The sequence below is a fragment of the Alosa alosa genome, chromosome 9 (genome assembly GCF_017589495.1).
Source record: "Alosa alosa isolate M-15738 ecotype Scorff River chromosome 9, AALO_Geno_1.1, whole genome shotgun sequence".
In the NCBI taxonomy this organism is placed as follows: domain Eukaryota; kingdom Metazoa; phylum Chordata; class Actinopteri; order Clupeiformes; family Clupeidae; genus Alosa; species Alosa alosa.
Window position 1 is genome coordinate 17,146,844 of NC_063197.1, and position 19,121 is coordinate 17,165,964.

The following is a 19,121-nucleotide window of genomic DNA, read 5'->3' on the forward strand; positions in this document are numbered from 1 at the left end:
ATATCTAGGCTATATATAACATTTATTTTATATTTGGCCTGTTATGAAATCATGTATTGAACAATTTAAGCACAGCTCAGTTTTAAGAAACTCAAATAGACTAGATGCATGCTTAGCATTTTGTGATCATTAAGGCTACTTTCACAAACTCTTAGTCAGCTGTCCTCTGATTTACCTATATCTAGGCGATATTTGTAACATTTATTTTGTATTTGGCCCGTTATGAAATCATGTGGAACAATTTAAACACATTGTAAAACTTAAAGCCCAAATTTGGAGACATCCATGTATGTCGAACTTTACTGCAAATTCAAAACTGGATTACTCTGGAACGGCTAACTGTACAGGGGACTGCTTTACACCTTTGTGTTCGGTAAGGTCTCCTATTTATTCTGATATATGGTTTGTCATGTGTTAAAAGAAGGGCTCGTAAAGTATTCCACCGAGATGAATGGGTAGGGAGAACATGGGACGCAAAACCTTCAGTAGAATGTATGATTAAATTGAATTATATTATTTACTTTTCTCGCGAACCGTTCAACACAGCAATTGTCGGCTAACATCGTTTAAAAGCTGAGAAAAAGCTCTTTCGTTTGATACTTGTGATGTGTGTGATGAATAGGCTACTTTGCGAATAGTTCAACTGAGAATGGGTGAATTTGGACGCACTTTCTTTCTTGCGCTGTCACTTTCTCCACTGCGTAAAAGACTAAATTAATTTGTTAAAATTAATTATTTTTGTTGTAAATTAATTATTTTGACAGGTCACAGGCTAAATAAAAATCGCTATTAGTAGGACGCAAAGCAGAATATTGAAAGAAGGGGGGCACCAAGGCCACCTTGGCCTGTAAACCTCTGATTTTCAAAGGGGCCTCACGGCCAACGCAAGGGGCTACGACGGCCACGGCCATGGCTAGCTAGCTTCTAAGTGTGGCAGCTAGTTATTATTTCATGTTCTGATATGACATTCTTAACGTTTTGACTATGTTACAACTGATAAAAGCAAGACAAATAAAGTAACCAAATCGCTTTGCAATATTTTAGTCCAGAAATACTTATGGGTGTTCATTTACCATAATGTTAATTACAGTAGCCTAACGTAACGTTATCTCCCCTTGCTGTTAGCCTGTTACCACCAGTTTTAATAACTTTACATTTGCGATCATGACCCATTTCATCTAACAACACCACTGGCATCTTCTTTGACTATCAGACCCCAAACAGCAATACATTGAACTACAAAGATGTTATAGTAATGGTGTTCAGTTCTTCATAATCTTTATGACATAATGTAATTTGCCGTCTGTCTCCCATCTTTTTGCCGTCCAGCATGGAGCCGTCATGTGACTTAAGTCACGTGTCTGCAAGGGGTGAATATCTATCTAGTCTGTAAGTCTCTCTAGAAGTAGCTGCATTAGCCTACCATAGTCTAAGGCAACATATCATACAGTTTATGAAGTTGTGCGTCTATTTGCTCATAGACGCACAACTTCATAAACTGGGAAAAGGGTTGTTAACGTTAAACTCAAAATGTAGGCCTATTTGAGTTTAACGTTAATGTATAACGTTACAAACTAAGGCAGGGATTTTTATCAAATTCATGTTAGCTGATGTGATGCTTGGTGTAACGTTGGCAAAGTCGCTGTTCTTACCTTCTAGCTTAGCCTACAATGTGCATTTCTTCAGATAACTGTCATTCATTGATGCATGTAACATGCTCTAAATAGGCAGTGGTTTATTTAACGAAGTAGTCGCACTTACTTATTATCTGTTTTATTTTCAGAAACACACACACGCGGCGAATTGGGACTGAACCGACTTTTGGAGCTGAATACGATGCAATAAAACTAGAGAAATGTTAAAAACAGACCACGTAGCATTTGTTTAGAGTTGTCTAGCAACAGAAGTGACTACTTAATTTGTAAAGCAAAACGATCTAGCTCTACATTGCAGAAGAATTTAGGATACTGCTTCTTCATGACTTGTTTAAATGTCATTGTAATTTATTTGACGCATGCTCGCGTTTAAAAGTGTCAGGCATAGCTGTCCCCGATGTTACAGCAGCTCCTTGTGGAAACAACAAAGAGTGCACAAATCCGATGAGATTTCTGACGAGGAGCAAGCTCTCTGCCTCACCAGAGCCTTACTGTTTATTAATAAAACAATGATATAGAATAGAAACATCTGGAATATATTTATTTCATCTTAAAGTTGGCTACATTTAGTATTTTTGGCTATTTATTATTAGTTTTTAAGCTAGCCTAGGCCTGCTCTGATGATGTTTTGAACAATATGCTACAGGATATGCCCATTAAAACATTGTATTAGTTTATTAAGAAACTGAAATGTCTACTCATCATTAGTGTAATGCATTCGGAGGAAGTGATTTCATGCATGCGTGAAAATATGAGGTGAGTGAAGTTGATTGTGTAGTTGTAGAACAAGTCGTTAATGCGTGTTCATGTTCCTTCTCTCCTAGCAACGCTTTTTTTTTTTTTTTTACCATCGCGGAAATATAAACGCCGCTACAAGATAACGTCGCGGTGACCATTACAGGACGCCCTCTCAAAGTCTCGTGGACGTCTTTTTTAGACCTCCAACAGAGGTCCAGCGGGACGTAAAGGGAACCCTACACAATGTCGAGTAGGTGACGTTCGCCAGGGGACCTTTAGGGGATGTCGCCAGGACTTTATTTTGTTTACTGGGCCCCCTCTCCTTGCCCCGCTCAATGGACACGTGCAACTCGTCCAACTCAATCCAAATAAAACATTCACAATCGTGAAAGCAAGGACGCATAGAAGACAACTAGCTAAATTACTATTAAATCCGCTTAGGATCATTAGCATGCTGCACATATTTGTTTAAAACTCTTGCATTCAAGTTGACTGATCATCTCATACCAATGTTTCCCAAAAGGGCCTGTCCCAAGGAGAACAATATTACCTTGAAACTTAAACACACATGGGGAAACTGAACAGTCCAATCAGTAGACTACGATAAGCTAGCCAACTATGCTTCTTTGTTTACAATATTTCCAAAAAAACGAATGTAAAAAAAAAAAAAAAAAAAAACGGAGAAAAGGTATGTACTTGGGACAAACACTGACTAGGTTTTCGAGATCTTGAGTTTGTTTTGCGAGATCTCGAGTTTCTTTTGCGAGCTCTTGACTTTCTTTTGCGAGATATTGAGTTTGTTTTGTGAGATCTCGAATTTCTTTTGCGAGATCTTGACTTTCTTTTGCGAGATCTCGAGTTTCTTTTGCGAGATATTGACTTTCTTTTGCGAGATCTCGAGTTTCTTTTGCGAGATCTCGCAAATCCATCAATGCATGAGAACCACTAGAAATGTTCCGGAGAGCTTCAGCCACTGGAATTAGGTTGCAGTTCCTTATTTTGGCATCTGCGTTGGTCTTAGGTTGCGTTCCACACTGACTGACAAGCCAACCTAGTCAGGGTGCGATTTGTGAAAAAAGCCGAGGGGGGGGCGGGGGCGTCATCGCTCCTACACATCACTCCATCCTAAACCTCGATTTCAATAGTCAATTTGATTTTAGAGGCTTTAAAAATATGAAGTTTCGTTTCCCTTTCTTTAACTTGTTTAGCTGTATTCGCCAGTACAGTGAACAAGCCGCTGCATTCTGCAGTGAGTCAAGACCAGAAGTTAACGTTACCACACACGCACAGTGATAGTCTTTTGATTTTAGACAGGGCCGGTCCTACGTTATTCTGTGCCGGGGAGCAACACGCCCACGACCGCAACAGCCATTATGGCCTAGGTATACGCATGCAGCACAGGCGAGCACAGGCTACCAGGAGAAACATCAACCAATTCAGATCAATTAGTTAAAATAATAGCCTATAGATGAACCATACAATTGCAAGCGACCATGCCACAGCGGGCTACTGTATTAATGTCATCATTGCCACCGTATCCTCGAACTCGTCTGTTGCCCGAACGTTAAGCCAAGAGATAGGCCTACCTTCTTTGCGTTCTTTCCCTCCTTTTTTGCATTTTCTATCCTCTGTTTATGTTCTTTTTTCTGGCTACCAAATTTGTTTACAGACATTTTCCCACTAGTTTTGCCTACCAAGCATACGCGTAGCCACGACCGGGCCTGTCTACTTGTCAGTCTTGCCCGTCCAATTAGAGGGCTTTCCTTCGTTTACGTTCACCATCTAAAAAAGACGCGCAAGTCAACACTGCGCTGATAGTTCAAGAATCAGTAAAATCCGGCAGCTCCGTAATTGTCAGGTGTGATGAAATGCGTTCATATTCCACTTTTTATGTCCTAAACGCTGCATGCCTATGAACAGGCTTTGCAGTAGGATTGTCCGATGGTCAAGCTGTTGCTTCAATTTGTGTTTTAATTTATGCGACGTACCGATGCTGGGTTCATGCAGTTTTGCGCAAGTTTAAAATGTTTAGCCGACAGCATAATGTCATTTTTGTACAATACGTTCCACTTTTCATGTCATGAATGTAACATGCCTATGATAAGGCTTTGAAGTTGTCCAATATGGTCAGGTCAATCTATTGTCTCAATAGATAGATAGATAGATACATACATACATACATACATACATACATACTTTATTGATCCCCAGGGGAAATTCAAAAATTGTGTTTAATGTGACGCACTGAAGCTACATTCATGCATTGTTTTGATACATTTTTAAAAATAAATCGTTATCAGCCAATAGGGAAACTGCCAGAAACAACAAGCAACAACGCTTTAAGCTGGTAAGTGAGACACATCGATGAATGCACACTTAATGCAGAATCACCACAGAAAGCGTTTATTTGATTATTTATTTTTCTGCCCCCCTCCCTCCAGACCGGGCCCGGTGCTGTTGCTCCCGTTGCTTCCCGTTGCGTCTCTTTCAGTGATTTTGCCGACAATGACACTGCAGCCTGGCCTGCATTTATGTGCGAAGCCCGTTAGTTTTGCTCTTGTTTGCCGCATGCTGGCAAAACAAGGCACTGCAACGTAATTTCAGTGACTGAAGCTCTCCAGAACGTTTGTGGTTCTGCATTGATGGATTTGCGAGATCTCGCAAAACAAACTCAATATCTCGCAAAAAAAAGTCAAGATCTCGCAAAACAAACTCGAGATCTCGCAAAAGAAACTCGAGATCTCGCAAAAGAAAGTCAATATCTTGCAAAAGAAACTCGAGATCCCGCAAAAAAAAACTCGAGATCTCGCAAAAAAAAAAACTCAAGACAAAGATGGTTGATTACGAAGATACTTCATGAGAGGCCATTTCCTGTCCCTGGAAATTTATGCAAATAGGGTAGCAGTACACGCCCCCGCACATTTATGCAGTGATCGGGCTCTCTTTTTAACATTGAGGTCTATGGCAGAATCCAAGAATTTCCCAGAATTTGTCAAAGCCTTATTTTTCTGAGCAATGGATGCACATTTCAGGACAGGGTATCATGATCTCCAAACCCTCCTCCCTATTTCAGTAGAATGTCGTGATAGTATGACCCTCCAGTCGGGAGAAAATCAACCTTACCTTACCTTAGTTTTTTTTTTTTTCATGTCACCTCACGGGCTCCGTAAAATTAAAGAGGTAGAGTTGTAATAAAAATAGTAGGCCAAAGCTATAGGCTAATCTGCATAAAGTGTGCTGTCAAAAATATCAGACATTCAGTATTCTCTGTTTTTATATCAGGATATAAAATAATACAGATATATTATATTCTAAGTGTTCTAAGGTAGGCTATATTGAAATGTTATTTAATAAAATGTCTAACCCCCAAAAAAAAAAAAAATCGCGATACAAACCGAATCGGGAGGTTGGTGTATCGTTACAGCCCTAGTCTGATATATGTCAATTTACAAGTGTCCACCAAATAGCAAATGTCAAAACCGCGATGTCTTTTATGTCTTTATGACCACTGCTGGTTAGTGCAGTGTCATAATTGTTTGTGACTGGGGAAAAAAGAGACCTCTACAGTACGTAGCCTGGCTACTGGAAGCAACTGGAATCCATGCATTTCCACAAAATTATTTTTGGAATCTGATCCCTTATTATACCTGTTCATTCGTACTCGTTATTTCTATACTCTTTGCTCGTCGCTTGACTTATTGTGACTAAATTCAAGATGGCGGCGAACGGTAAACTTCCTGAAGGTACTGTCTGTTAGCAAAGATGGTTGATTACGAAGATACTTCCTGAGAGGCCATTTCCTGTCCCTGGAAATGTATGCAAATAGGGTAGCAGTAGTACACGCCCCGCACGAGGGGGGGCCACTATCCTCCATTTATGCAGTGATCGGGCTCCCTTTTTAACATTGAGGTCTATGGCAGAATCTCAATGTCTCGTTTTAAATGTCAAGGCCTTCGGAAGTGTACCAGTGTATGGAGCTACTTTGAGCAGGGTTGACAACTTTGGGTGTTTGGCTGGAGTGAGATTTTGTGAAGTCCTAGTGCGTGTGCGTTAACATTTTCCCTAAACCTAATTTTGCTATGTATAATCCCTGATTTAGGCCCTATAAAAAAAAACTAATAGAATGGAAAAGTTTCTTCAAAATGTACAATTAATTTATTAATATGAATGTGTGTTGGTATTATTGCAATATGATTAAAATGTGCTGACTTTTTTTCTAAACCTACCATCAATGTTGGACAGAACTCATAATTGGCCTGTCCTTCATGCACAGTAGCAACAAAACTAAAAGTCAACAGAACAGCACTAGTGTCATAAAAGTGGTGTGGCCCCTTTAAGATATAATCCACTGGTGTGAGTTCTGGAGCCATCCAACTTTATCTAACTCTATACTCCTATATCATCTCATTTTAATATTATATCTAGGCTATATTTAACATTTATTTTCTATTTGGCCTGTTATGAAATCATGCATTGCCCAATTTAAGCACACTTTTTTTAAGACACTTAAATACATGCATGCTTAGCATTTTGTGAAAATAAAAATTATGGCTACATAGACAAACTCTTAGCCATGAGCTGTATATCCTCTGATTTTAACATTTACAGATATATAGGTATTTAAGCACAGCTCAGTTTTAAGACACTTAAAGCCCAAAGTTGGAGACAATATAGGTCATACAAATGTGCTACTATTTCAAAACCGTATTAGGCCTACTCTGGAACGTCTTATTGTACAGGGGATTGCATTACACCTTTGTGTTCGGTAAGCTCTGCGGTTTATTCTGGTTTACAGTTTGTAGTTGAACGAAAAGTTTGTGAGATATTCCACCTATATGAATTGAGATCAGCACAGAGTAATATGATTATTTCTTGAAAGTTAATTTTCTCGCGAACTGTTTATCACAGCAAATAGCGGCTATAGCACCGTATAAAAGACGAGAAAAAGTTATTTAATGTGATATCTGTGTGATGACTAGGCTAGCCTACTTTGTGAGTAGTTCAACAGAGAAGAATGGGCGGCCACACTTTGCGTCCGTCTGCCTCATAGGTCTAAATAGCAACGTGTTCTGTGAAGGTGTCGCGATTAAAATAGTCAGCGATTCAACAGTAAACTGCGCTGAGAACGTTGTAGGCAGATATTAGACCTAATACCTGCTGTTGGTCTAAAGACATATATGTATGTCTTAAACTCTCCTGTTATTTAGAAACAATGCTGTGGTCTAATCTAGTCATCAACAAAAAATGAACGGATTGCAAAAAACAAAAAAAAAAACAAAATAAGAATGGATTTGGCGTGACATTTCTTGCATGTGCGTGAGAGCGTGAGTGTCACGCCAGATGCGTGAGAGTTGGCAACCCTGACTTTGAGCCTGGTAAATGGTGTAAAACAGTGATTTTTTTGCATGGCCAGGCCGATGCCCGAGGCACCCCCATCGAAAAACTGTTGGTAGCATTGGCTAACTAGTGCCAGATTGCAGGGGACAAGCCGAAATGAGCTATGAGACATACGTTCACACTGTATCATGTTTCAACACACTTTAGGTCAATATCACACCGGAATTCTCCTTTAATGACAGAAGCGTTATGTCATAAGCGTTTATGACTTCTTTATAATGTTTATAACGTTCATGACGGTGTCATGTCACTTATGTAGGCTACCTTCAAGTAAAGTGTAACCGTTTATTTTCATTATTGATTATTTTCATTAGTGTTTTGTATTGCATCAACTTAATGTAGTCTTACTAACTTTTTAAAACAGTTTACTGTTAATTTTTATTATTATAAAAAATATTATAAAACAGTATTATAAAATATTATTGTTATATTTTATATGGACAAAAGTGTCTGCTAAATTCCATAACCATACTGTATATACAGTACATATACTCAAAGTCCTTTTAGGCAAGTTCCTCCACTTGGCAGCCATATCGCAACGCTTTTTGGGCACTCATCGGGCATCCTATTCGGCAGAAATACGCGTGCGCAAGGCTTCACGACACCAATCTTGCTCCAGCGGCGAGTTCACAACACATGATTGGCACAATGTCTTCACAACACACCATATGATTGGCTCAATGTATTCACATCACACCACATGATTGGCTCAATGTATTCACATGTCGACGTTTTGCCTAGGAAGGGGTGTGATATGTGTAGACAACGGCCATATTGGCGTGACAAACTAGCCCCATGCATTTCTATGGAGGACTTTTTGAGTGCTGTGTCTCCTCTGAGTGCTGTGTCTCTGATATATCCCAGGCTGCAGCTTGCAGATCGAAGCTGGGCTCAACGTGGGGCAGAGAGCAACGTTGAGCTCAGCTCATATTGAGCATGTCAGCCCACGTTGACCATGTCATTTATCTTGTTTCCATACTGTCTACAGAGTTATATATTTCTCAGAAGCTTCTCCAAGCACAAGCAGTGTCACAGATAGGCCAGGTCTAAATATCAATTTCAGCAGTTCATAGACATTGATATTCCACAGAGATTAGCAATGAGAGAATGTGTCTCAATTTGATCTTTGTTAGATTATATTCTGCAGTTACACAAAAGATGTAATCTTGGTGCTTCACACTGCATGGAGCTGTCCAAGGTTTGGCCATCTCAATGCTTGCAATGAGAGGAGTCTCCAGCAGAGGGAGCTCATTAGATAAGAGGTCTATATTTGTTTATTGTAAATAACAAGGCCTACACTACAATTTATGAATGTCGTCAATGCTTCTGGTTAAGAACCTAAAAAGATGCTCATTCTATTTGCTTCTTTACTTATATTTTGAGAAGCTGGATCCTTTGTGTTGTGGTTAGTTGTAATGTGTGTGTGTGTGTTGGGGGTGAGGGGATACGATCATAAAGGTATTTATGTGAAAAGTACAAATAAACAACCCACTTCAGTTTGATGAAATAAATATCTGGCAAAATATGTTATACACAGGGATTAAAAAAAAACCTGCCACAATGACAAATTTCAGAGCCACCAGAGGGTGCTAATAACCTTTGGCACAGACACTTTTCAGAGAGAGCAGTTTGCTATTAGCAAATAGTGATGTGTCAAATCATTATTTTTAATTTTCTGACCAGTTCCAAGCACTGATTAGATTAGATTAGATTAAACTTTATTGTCATTGTGCAGAGTTCAAAGACAATGAAATGCAGTTGCACTGGCTGCCTTTTCAGCTCTCTGAGTTTCTCCTGTCACAGAATGACAAAAAACAAGAAAAAACTGGATAGCATGGCTCATAGCTTTGTCTCGTTCACAAAACTGTTCCTAATTCACTCAGGCAGGCATTGAGGGGACAGACAGCAGGCCTGCCAAACTCTAAAAGCAGCCCCATGTTTGCTGCCAGTTTTACAAGAAAGTTAATCAGCATCTTCAAGAAAGAGGAGACAGCCTGTGAGAGAGGATAATTGCCCTAAAGAGTGCACTAACCACCATGGAAAGGCTCTTTATGCTTGACTACTTACAATGAGGACACATGATAAGCAACAAATATGTCACTCTGTCTAAGTAAGATGGCCCTCGAATGATGGCGGTTGCATATCGCCATATCGGCCTTTTTTTAATTTGGCCTGCAAGAACAGGGAGAGTTCTTAGATACACACCTTCCGTTTAAATGAATGCCTCAGTGATGGATTCCATTGTCTACATCCTGAGAAAGGGGCACTGGCCAGTGTGAGCCAGTGTGAGGGCGAAAGAGCACACAACCGCAACCAAAAAAAGACTGTTGTGGGATTTTTCTTGTTTTTCCTCAACATTTATTCGGCCAGTGAAAAATGCGGCACACAGCAGGAACAGTCTCACCTTCTCTGGATGTTTAAATAAATCCGTCAGTAAGTGCTCTCTCTCTCTGTCTGTCTCTCTCTCTCTCTCTGCCTGTCTGCCTCATCCAATTCTGGAGAACCGGCCCCATTTCTCACTGTCTGTTTAATGAGCTGGCTGGACTGCCTGAGGAGTGATGGTGTGTATGGGTGCTGTCAGCTCTCTCTCTCTCTCTTTCTTACGAGTGCTGAAGACTCCCTTGTACCAGGCTTACAGTACAGTCTCTTACACAGTAGTATGGCTTGGCTTATATGACATGACTCATGTCCACATATTTGATACCCCATTCCTATCCTGAAATTTGTATAAGGGTTGATGTTTTATTGACTTTTTCAACTAATTTGATGACCAACAAATGGCAATTTATAATTATGGTGGAAGTATGATGCCATTACTCAGGATTCTCAATCCCACCCAGGGTGTTGTTGTGGGGTAAATGAGCTTGAGCTGATAGACAGGCAATGTAATGAAGCCAGGTGGCCTTTGTGCCAGATATTGACAACATCTAGCATTATCACTTTCAAATCCCTCTGGGCATATACTGCTGGGATCACACTCACAGCGCCCGTCAATATCGGATCATGTCACAGATGGCATTTCTTTGTCTCAACACAGGATCATCCAGTTTGTTCCATATAGATTACGGGATTTGCCTGTCCAATAACCTATCAGAATATAGTTCAGGGCCAGTATGTGCCAAAAGAAAGACTTATAAACACAGAGTAGAAGAACAATAAAAGAACAATAGAACAATAAACAGAGAGCAGTTTGGAATGTTTTTTTTACGGCTGCCAGCAGAAACTGATCTGAAATAGGCCCATCTGCCTCTTTTCTGGGATAGACCAGATCAACTAGAAGCCCGAAGGAGCCACTTGAGGCCCTTCGATGAGCAAGCAATCAATTATGTAAAACACTTTAAAGCCTTGCGCTGTAGTTAGCTACCTAACTGCTCGAACTCAGTGCAGACTCTACATCTGGCAACAAAATGCCATTTAGGACAGAGCATCTATTATTAATGTCTGTTTTCTTGTTAGCGCATCAGGGCTTAATCGATTCAAGAGTATGATTAATGAATTAACAGCTGATTAGCTGTGCATACACGAGAGCATGTATGAAGACTGAACGGGTGCTTGACTGTTGATAAGCTTCTCACAAACGCCCTTGCCTGGAGGGCTGTGAATGATTCCTCTGAATACATTAGCAACTTATTCAAATGAGCCTCTGACTCTAAATGACAAGATTTGATGAACAATTCGCCCCATTTTCCCATTGATTTAGACTGCTTACATACAGATATAGCTACTGTATCTGGGTTTCACTGAATCAGCTTAGAGAAAAAAGAGGTCTTCTTGAGTCATTTGACAAGTATGCTTCAGCAAATTTTCAAAAATAAAATATAGTTTTAATGTGTAAAGTATGACAACCTGCAGAAAGACTTTATTCATGACTATTTTATTGTATAAATAATAAGAATGTCTGTCTGTCTGTGTAAGCGCTTTAAGACATACGTGTAAGACCGGAGGTTCTGCCGATGTTAAACGGTGGGGCCGTATATCTGAACGACATAACCGGTCATATGGAAGTCCGAATTTAGCCGGTTGTTCTACAACTCCCCCCCCTAGTATTTCCTCCGGACATTATGTAAATGTGCTGTGTCTGAACGAGGCGTAGAACATGCAGTTAAAATTCACACCTAGTGAGAGGGCGTGTTGGTGACGTTTCTTTCGTGCGTCCATGTGGTTAGATCTGACCAGAAAATCTCCGACCTGGAAAGATGCAGACATCACGGAGCTTCTGTCCATGAGGGCATACAACATTTTGATAGAACACATGAAGGGAATGGCACGTTGTAGCCTACAACTGCATGGCAAGGCCAAACAAATTCAAAAGACTGAATCACCATAAGCTGAAGGTGCTGAAAAGGCAGTAGCCTACAGCGACATCGTTGACGACAATAATAGGAGTATTTAATCAATTGTTAGCAACACGGTTTTCTGTTCATTGATAGCCTTCCCATATGACTTGCTGAGCTCGCTGATATTTGTTGAGCATATATGCCTAGAGAAAATGAAAACGAAGAAAACCCAACTTTGTTCCAAGCTCCTTACGTAAATGCAATAGACGCATGGGGAGAGGATGCTTTTGGAAAAAGAAATAAACCATGAAAAAATGAACAACTTCACTGTTATGTCAGTATTTTGTTTGTTGCTTAAAAACGTTGTATGATGGCCTTGAAGTCATGAGTTAGCCTACTGAATTGGCTGGTATAAAGTTTGTGCATGCTCTCTCTCTCCAACGCAAACCAGATTCTGGTAGGCTACAGAACGTTGAAAACAGATAAATGTGTTTATTCGAAGCACACATACAAATACTGTAGGTCAATTTCAAGTGCGCACTTAACGTGATTAGCCTACTTCAAGTATTAGCCTACGCACAATAGATTTCTCTTCTTTAGCCTACATAATGCATAGGCTACACTTTGTAAACAAAAAGCAGCTGTGACAGGCAGCGGACGCGATATATTCTCGCGTCATATCTCGCGATCTTGTGAACTCTACAACCCCCCACCCCTCACTCGACAACCACACGGAGATTCTGTAATGTGCGTGTATGTTGTTCACACATACGTCCGTATAAGGTGAGTATAAGGTCCGCAGGTTAGCATCATATCTGAATCATCCGAAGGGTAGGACCTCTGTTTGACAAACCTCCGCATATACTCCGGAGGTTATATCTGAAAGCGCATTGTGTTTGTTATTTGCATATCTGTAGAACTTTTCGTCCGACTAATTTCAAACTTGGCAGGTGTCTTGCTACGGGCACGAGTAAGTGCAGTGCCAAGTTTGATGTTGTTTGGATAAGAAATGCAAAAGATATTGTTAAATATATCGGTAAAAGAAGCACACATTGGCTTTTGCCTCCGCTGGCCACTCCCCCTCTCACACAGCACAGTGCAGGACCAGAGACAGAGAGGGCTGTTTTGGCAGCATGAATCAGTGCACAGCACAGGTAGAAAGTAATTTTTGATTATCATGTCGGACCTCAACAATAATGTCTCTGTATGCGGTTTTCTTGCATAAAATGATTCCATGGATTGTGCAACATGCCAACAAACTCTGCAGTGGTGGCTATTCAAAATGATGCAATAAACAGACACTTCAAATAGCCCAGGCTATATTTGGACTGTACTTTGAATAAACAAACAAGAATTCCGACTGCAAGGTCCCAAATTGAAATGAGCGATAATGGTCCCGAATTTAAGAACGTTGTCCGGCATCTAGCTTCAACTTTCCTGAGGAAACCGTGAGGATTACTAACCTGATCCTTACAAAAGCAACCAGTCAGATTTTCTAATATCGTATAGTTAACTCCTCAATATCTATAGGGGAAAAAGTCAACCTCTTAATTTCCTCTTAATTTCTCAGTTTAAACGCTGTGATAAATTCTCAAGCCGTCTTTCTTTCCTAGCCTACTCTGTGTCACTGTCTTTGTGTCGCTGTCGCCCATGGCAACCAATAGCTTGGGATCCCAAAATGGTGGACGGGCTCTGACGTCTCCCAAATCGTCACATGACAGCAAGCTGCTATGACGGATCTCCTCATTCTCATTCAGATGAGCCAGTGTTGTTGTATATGTGGATGGTGCTATTTCATTGTATATCTGGATTATGAAAAGAACATGTGGTAAAACCTTCATCTAGATCCAGCCATTGTGGGATGGTGCAGGATTATTTAGCTGAGGGCCCGTAAAAACCTTTGTTTGGGCGGGGACTCGACTGTGCTGCTGCAGAACCTGTGGTGACTTGTCCAGGGAGAGGCTGGAACGAAAGATCTTTCATTAAGAGGTCTTTTGAGAGATAGAAAAGGGAAAAGAAAAATGATGAGACATCAAAGGCTTTGAAGAGAAAGCTTTTCCAATAAAGAGAGAGACATTTTCTGAAAGCTATAAAGCTGTCAAAGCAAACAAGCAGTCTCTAGCTGCTGCCAGATCGATTCTACCAGGCCCCCCTCGTCCTCCTTCTCCTCCTCCTCCTCTGCTCACCCAGGGCAAAGGAATAGGGGTAATGGATAAGAGGAGAAAATATCAAGAGGTGGAAGCAGGAAGATTGCAAGGACTGATTGATGTGCTGAAAAAACGAGGCAAGAAAATGGATGAGAACAAGTAAGAATGCTGCAGTCACTGGAACTGGAAGCGACACCTCCCATTTTGACAGTGCAAAGCAGAGGTCAGAGGGGGGGATCTCCAGTGGCCATTTTGTTGTGATTAGGATAATTAAATGGAACAATTGTTTATCACTGCCTCCACCTGCCACAGGACAATTGTAAGAAAACACAGCAGAGGTTGGGGTAAAAGAAACACTCAAACAAATAGAGCATGAAATCAATCAGAGCAAGTAGCTGGTCTGCTTGAAATCTGTAAAGTCACCTTGAGGAAATGTGGCTTGAATAAAATAAGCCTTACATAAAATAAGCCTTATATGTACTGTAGACCTTGAGTGTGTCTGGCTGCACATTTCATTTGAACTTTTCATAGATCTCACTCACAGATGAATTTCTACCCCTTTGTGAAAGAAGTGATGCTCTGGTTGCCACAAGTCACTGAAAGGACTCATCATCTGACCAACATGGTGGTTGATGCCAAACTTTAAACAAAAATGCCCACTATAAGGCAAAGTAGAGAGAAACCATGGACCTCATGAGTCATTACGGGTTTTTAAAGCTCTACATTGTGTTGCTTTCAATTGGACTCAGATTACTATGGGATAACAAGATCATCATGCTTATGTGACAGTGTGCACGTTGTGGTACACAAAGTAGCCGTTTGTATCGTAGGTTTGGTGTTCTTCATACGATAACCCTTGTTCACTTTATATAATTGCGCACATTTTACTCTTTTTGTGAATAAAACATTGCCTCTCTCGACTTGATTAGATCATCTATAACTGAAGTATTCAGACAGACTGGCCTTTGGAAACAGGGTGCAAGACCACATTTAGGATTGGCGTCAGAGAAGTGATAATTAATTCCAGAATTCCCTAGCCAGAGATAGAAGTAGTTCCATCATTGTGTGTGTCTTGAGGTCTGCGACAATATTGCTCATAGAGTCTACAAGTTTATATAACTAATACAGATGTTAATGCATGTTATGTTTCTGTTTCTCTGAAATATAATGAGAAAACAGTAATTGATTTAATACTTTTACAATGGCATATTATGAAACATCCATAATCTTATATACACCAAGGAATATGCAATGTAGCATCATCCTGTACTTAAAATTATGCTTATGTCATTATCATAGAACGTTTTAAAATGGCTATCTACTCCAGTGCTTTCTGATTGTCAAGGTTACAATGGTCACCTAGAACCAGTTTACATCATGATGTATGTCAACACATGACTGTGATCATGCTTAGAGGAATTTAATTTACATGTGGATGATGATAATGTTTTAGTGCATTTGAATTTTGAACATTCTAAACTATTTCAAATTAGGATAAATGTACAACTCAAAGTAAGTGTGAAGGTGAATGACAACCACCACTGAAGTTGTTTTAGGAGAAGGCCTTTTGCCAATGGATGTGAAAAAAGGATAATTTCAGTCAGAGATTCACCCACACACACCTCTTCCATCCAGCCAGCATTGATTACAAATCCCTGGGGACCATGATGTCCTGCTTTGTTAGTCTCATTGACAGTTTCCACATAATTCCTCATAAATACTTGGGCATAAACATACATTCTCAGACTCAAGGTCTTGTTTGACATAGTCATTTGATGAAAAGGGTTTTGGGATGTTGGTAATGTCTTCGTGAAGGTGGGGTGTGGGAGCGAAACAGCTCTTTGTATCCCTCTGCTTCACACCTAGCTTGTGCTGGAAGGCAAAATAGCTATTTTCGGAAGCAAAAAAATGTCCCTGATTTTTATCTGCTGTAATTTCATGCACAGTTGGGCTCGCCTCCCTCTCATCCCTTTGCGCTTTATGTGGTAGCAGCGCTTAAAGGGGATTGGGGACTCGCATGCCAGGGACAAACCTCTGTTGGGACTCCTCGCTATTCATTACAGATATACCTCACATTCTGTGCACTGAGGAGAGAAAATAGCTTAACAGTTGGTGATTTGCTGGGTGTTTCCATATGGGGAACTGAGATGTACCCAAGTGTGAATTTTCTCTATTTATAGCTGAATGCTGTGCGGATTGTTCCTTTATGATATTTGTTTATAGTCAATAAAAGCCAAGGGAGGGTGATGACTAAATATTTACAAAACAGCTTCTTCTTCTTAAATCTCAACTTTTACAAATGGCAAAAAACTCGGTTACACTATACTTGACAGTGTCGACATAAGAGTGAAATGACACTGTCATGAACGTGCCATAAACAAGTCATAAACGTTTATGACATAACGCTTCTGTTATTAAGTGACATTCAGTTTTTGTCATAACAAGTTAGGGTTAGGATTAGGGTTAGGTTTATAGTTAGGGTTGGGGTTATAGGATTAGGGTTAAAGGTTAGGATTAGGGTTAGGGTTAGGTTTCATGTGTCATGACAGTGGCATGTGTTCATGACAGTGTCATGTCACTCTTATGTCGATACTGTCAAGTAAAGTGTTACCAAAAACTCTTATTGAACAATGCCCAGGAATTTATAAAAATGCTATGTCACATAATAATATGTTTACTAAAAAATGTTTAAACTATTATTTAGCTGATGAGATCCTCTTCAGGTGAGAAACAGTTATGTGCTTTTGTTATTTTGAATACCTGGATTCAATTACTATAATGTATTTGGAGACAAATTTCTCTCTGAGAATCTCGGTGGGCCCTCAAAAATCAGCACCAAAGTTCCAGTTTCATAAACAATCAGAACACAACCACACACCAGAAACCCTGCCATCCTGAATTATTTCACATAGAAGCATTCCTATTGGTCAACCTGTCGAATCAGCACAAGTGATACAGTCTTCTTTAAAGCAGCTTGATGTTAAGACTAAACCATGGTTTGTTTCTGTAATTAAAGGTTCTCTAAGCGATGTTGGGTAAAATCACTTCTGTTGACATTCAAACAAAACAGAGAGCTAGCTCACCACTCCCCCCTCCTCCCTCCCATGCAATTGAAACTCTCCTAAATGCGCATCTCGTCAGCAGAGGTGTAGTGGTAAAATCAGAGGTGGGTAAACTATGAATTCTGTAATCATGGTAAGGTGGACTGCGCCATGTGGTATTGCATTTTGAAAAGGCATTCAGATGGACTTCACTAATGAAGCATCACTATGCCATCCTGACACAGAAGAGCTTACAAAGATCTAAGTCTAGAGGTGAACCTTGGCTAAATGACACCACCAGAGCCCAGAGAAGAGAATACAGGAGAGCTGAGAGAAAATGGAGACACAACAAACTCCAGATCTCACTAGAAATGCTCATTTATTTATATTATATATTATATAATTTATTATTATTATTATATTATATTATATTATATTTATATAATTGCCCTATTTACTACAATCAACTCCATTATCAGCCCCCCTCAAGTACCACCCTGGACGCATTCCCAACACAGTGTGAGACATTTCTCCCTCAACTGCTCCTCTTCCCTGGCCTGCTTCAATCCCATCTCTTTAACTTCCCTCTCTGAGATCGTTTCTGCCATGAAACCTACCTGCCCCCTTGACATAGTCCCCACTCCCCTTCTGAAAGATGTCCTTGTCACAACTGGTCCCACCATCCTCTCCATCATTAACAGCTCCCTAGCCACTGGTACCGTCCCATCCTGCTTCAAACATGCAGTGGTCCAGCCCCTACTGAAAAAAAACGAACCTAGACTCCACCCAGCTCAGTAATTACAGGACAATTTCTAAACTCCCATTCATGTCAAAAATTCTAGAAAAGGTCATTCTCTCCCAACTGTCCCCCTATCTTACACAGAACAACATCCTGGATAAATTCCAGTCAGGGTTTAGGGCGGGACACAGCACCGAATCAGCCCTGCTGAGAGTGTCAATGACCTGCCGCAGATGATCCGTCACTGTGCTGTCCTCATGCTGCTTGATCTCAGTGCAGCGTTTGACACTATTGACCATACGATCCTACTTGGTCGTCTCCAACATGGGGTCGGTCTTAGAGGCACTGCTCTATCCTGGTTTACCTCCTTCCTCGCCAATAGATCCTTTTCTGTTAATATCGGCAACTGTTTCTCCCCCTCAGCCTCCCTGTCCTGCGGGGTCCCACAAGGCTCCATTCTGGGCCCCATTTTGTTTTCTCTATATGCTCCCCCTTGGTTTAATTATTCAGAAGTACAATGTCTCCTTCCATAGTTACGCAGATAACATACAGCTTTATCTCCCTCTGAAACCAAACGACCAGTCCAAGATTGACAGTCTCACGTCCTGCCTTGCTGAAATTAAGTCCTGGATGGCACACAACTTTCTGCAACTTAAAGGAACCACATGTAAGATTGTGGCCAAAACTGGTACTGCAATCACTTTCAAATTACTGTAGAGCGGTGTGTCCCCTCCCCCTCCCACCTGACTCGAAGTTGCCAACCCAGATGCCGAAACACTACTGGCTTTGTGATTAGTAGATAGGTTGAGGGTGGCGCATCAGGCCAAAACACAACATGACATGACAAAACACAACATCAACATCAGTTGAGGGCTGCAACTTCACTTTTTAAATGACACTATCCTGGCCGGACTACTGTCATCAGTGATACAAGTATTTGAAATGAACATGATTAGGCTACTTAATATCTAGTGACAGATCAGGGCCATTTTATGATTAATTGAAATACATTTCTTACATACGGTTCCTTTAATGAAAGCAAGTGTGAGATTGTCCTCTTTGGTCCCAAAACTCAGTCAGTACCATCTCCAGCAACCTAGGCACCCTCTCCAGCCTCACTAAGCCCC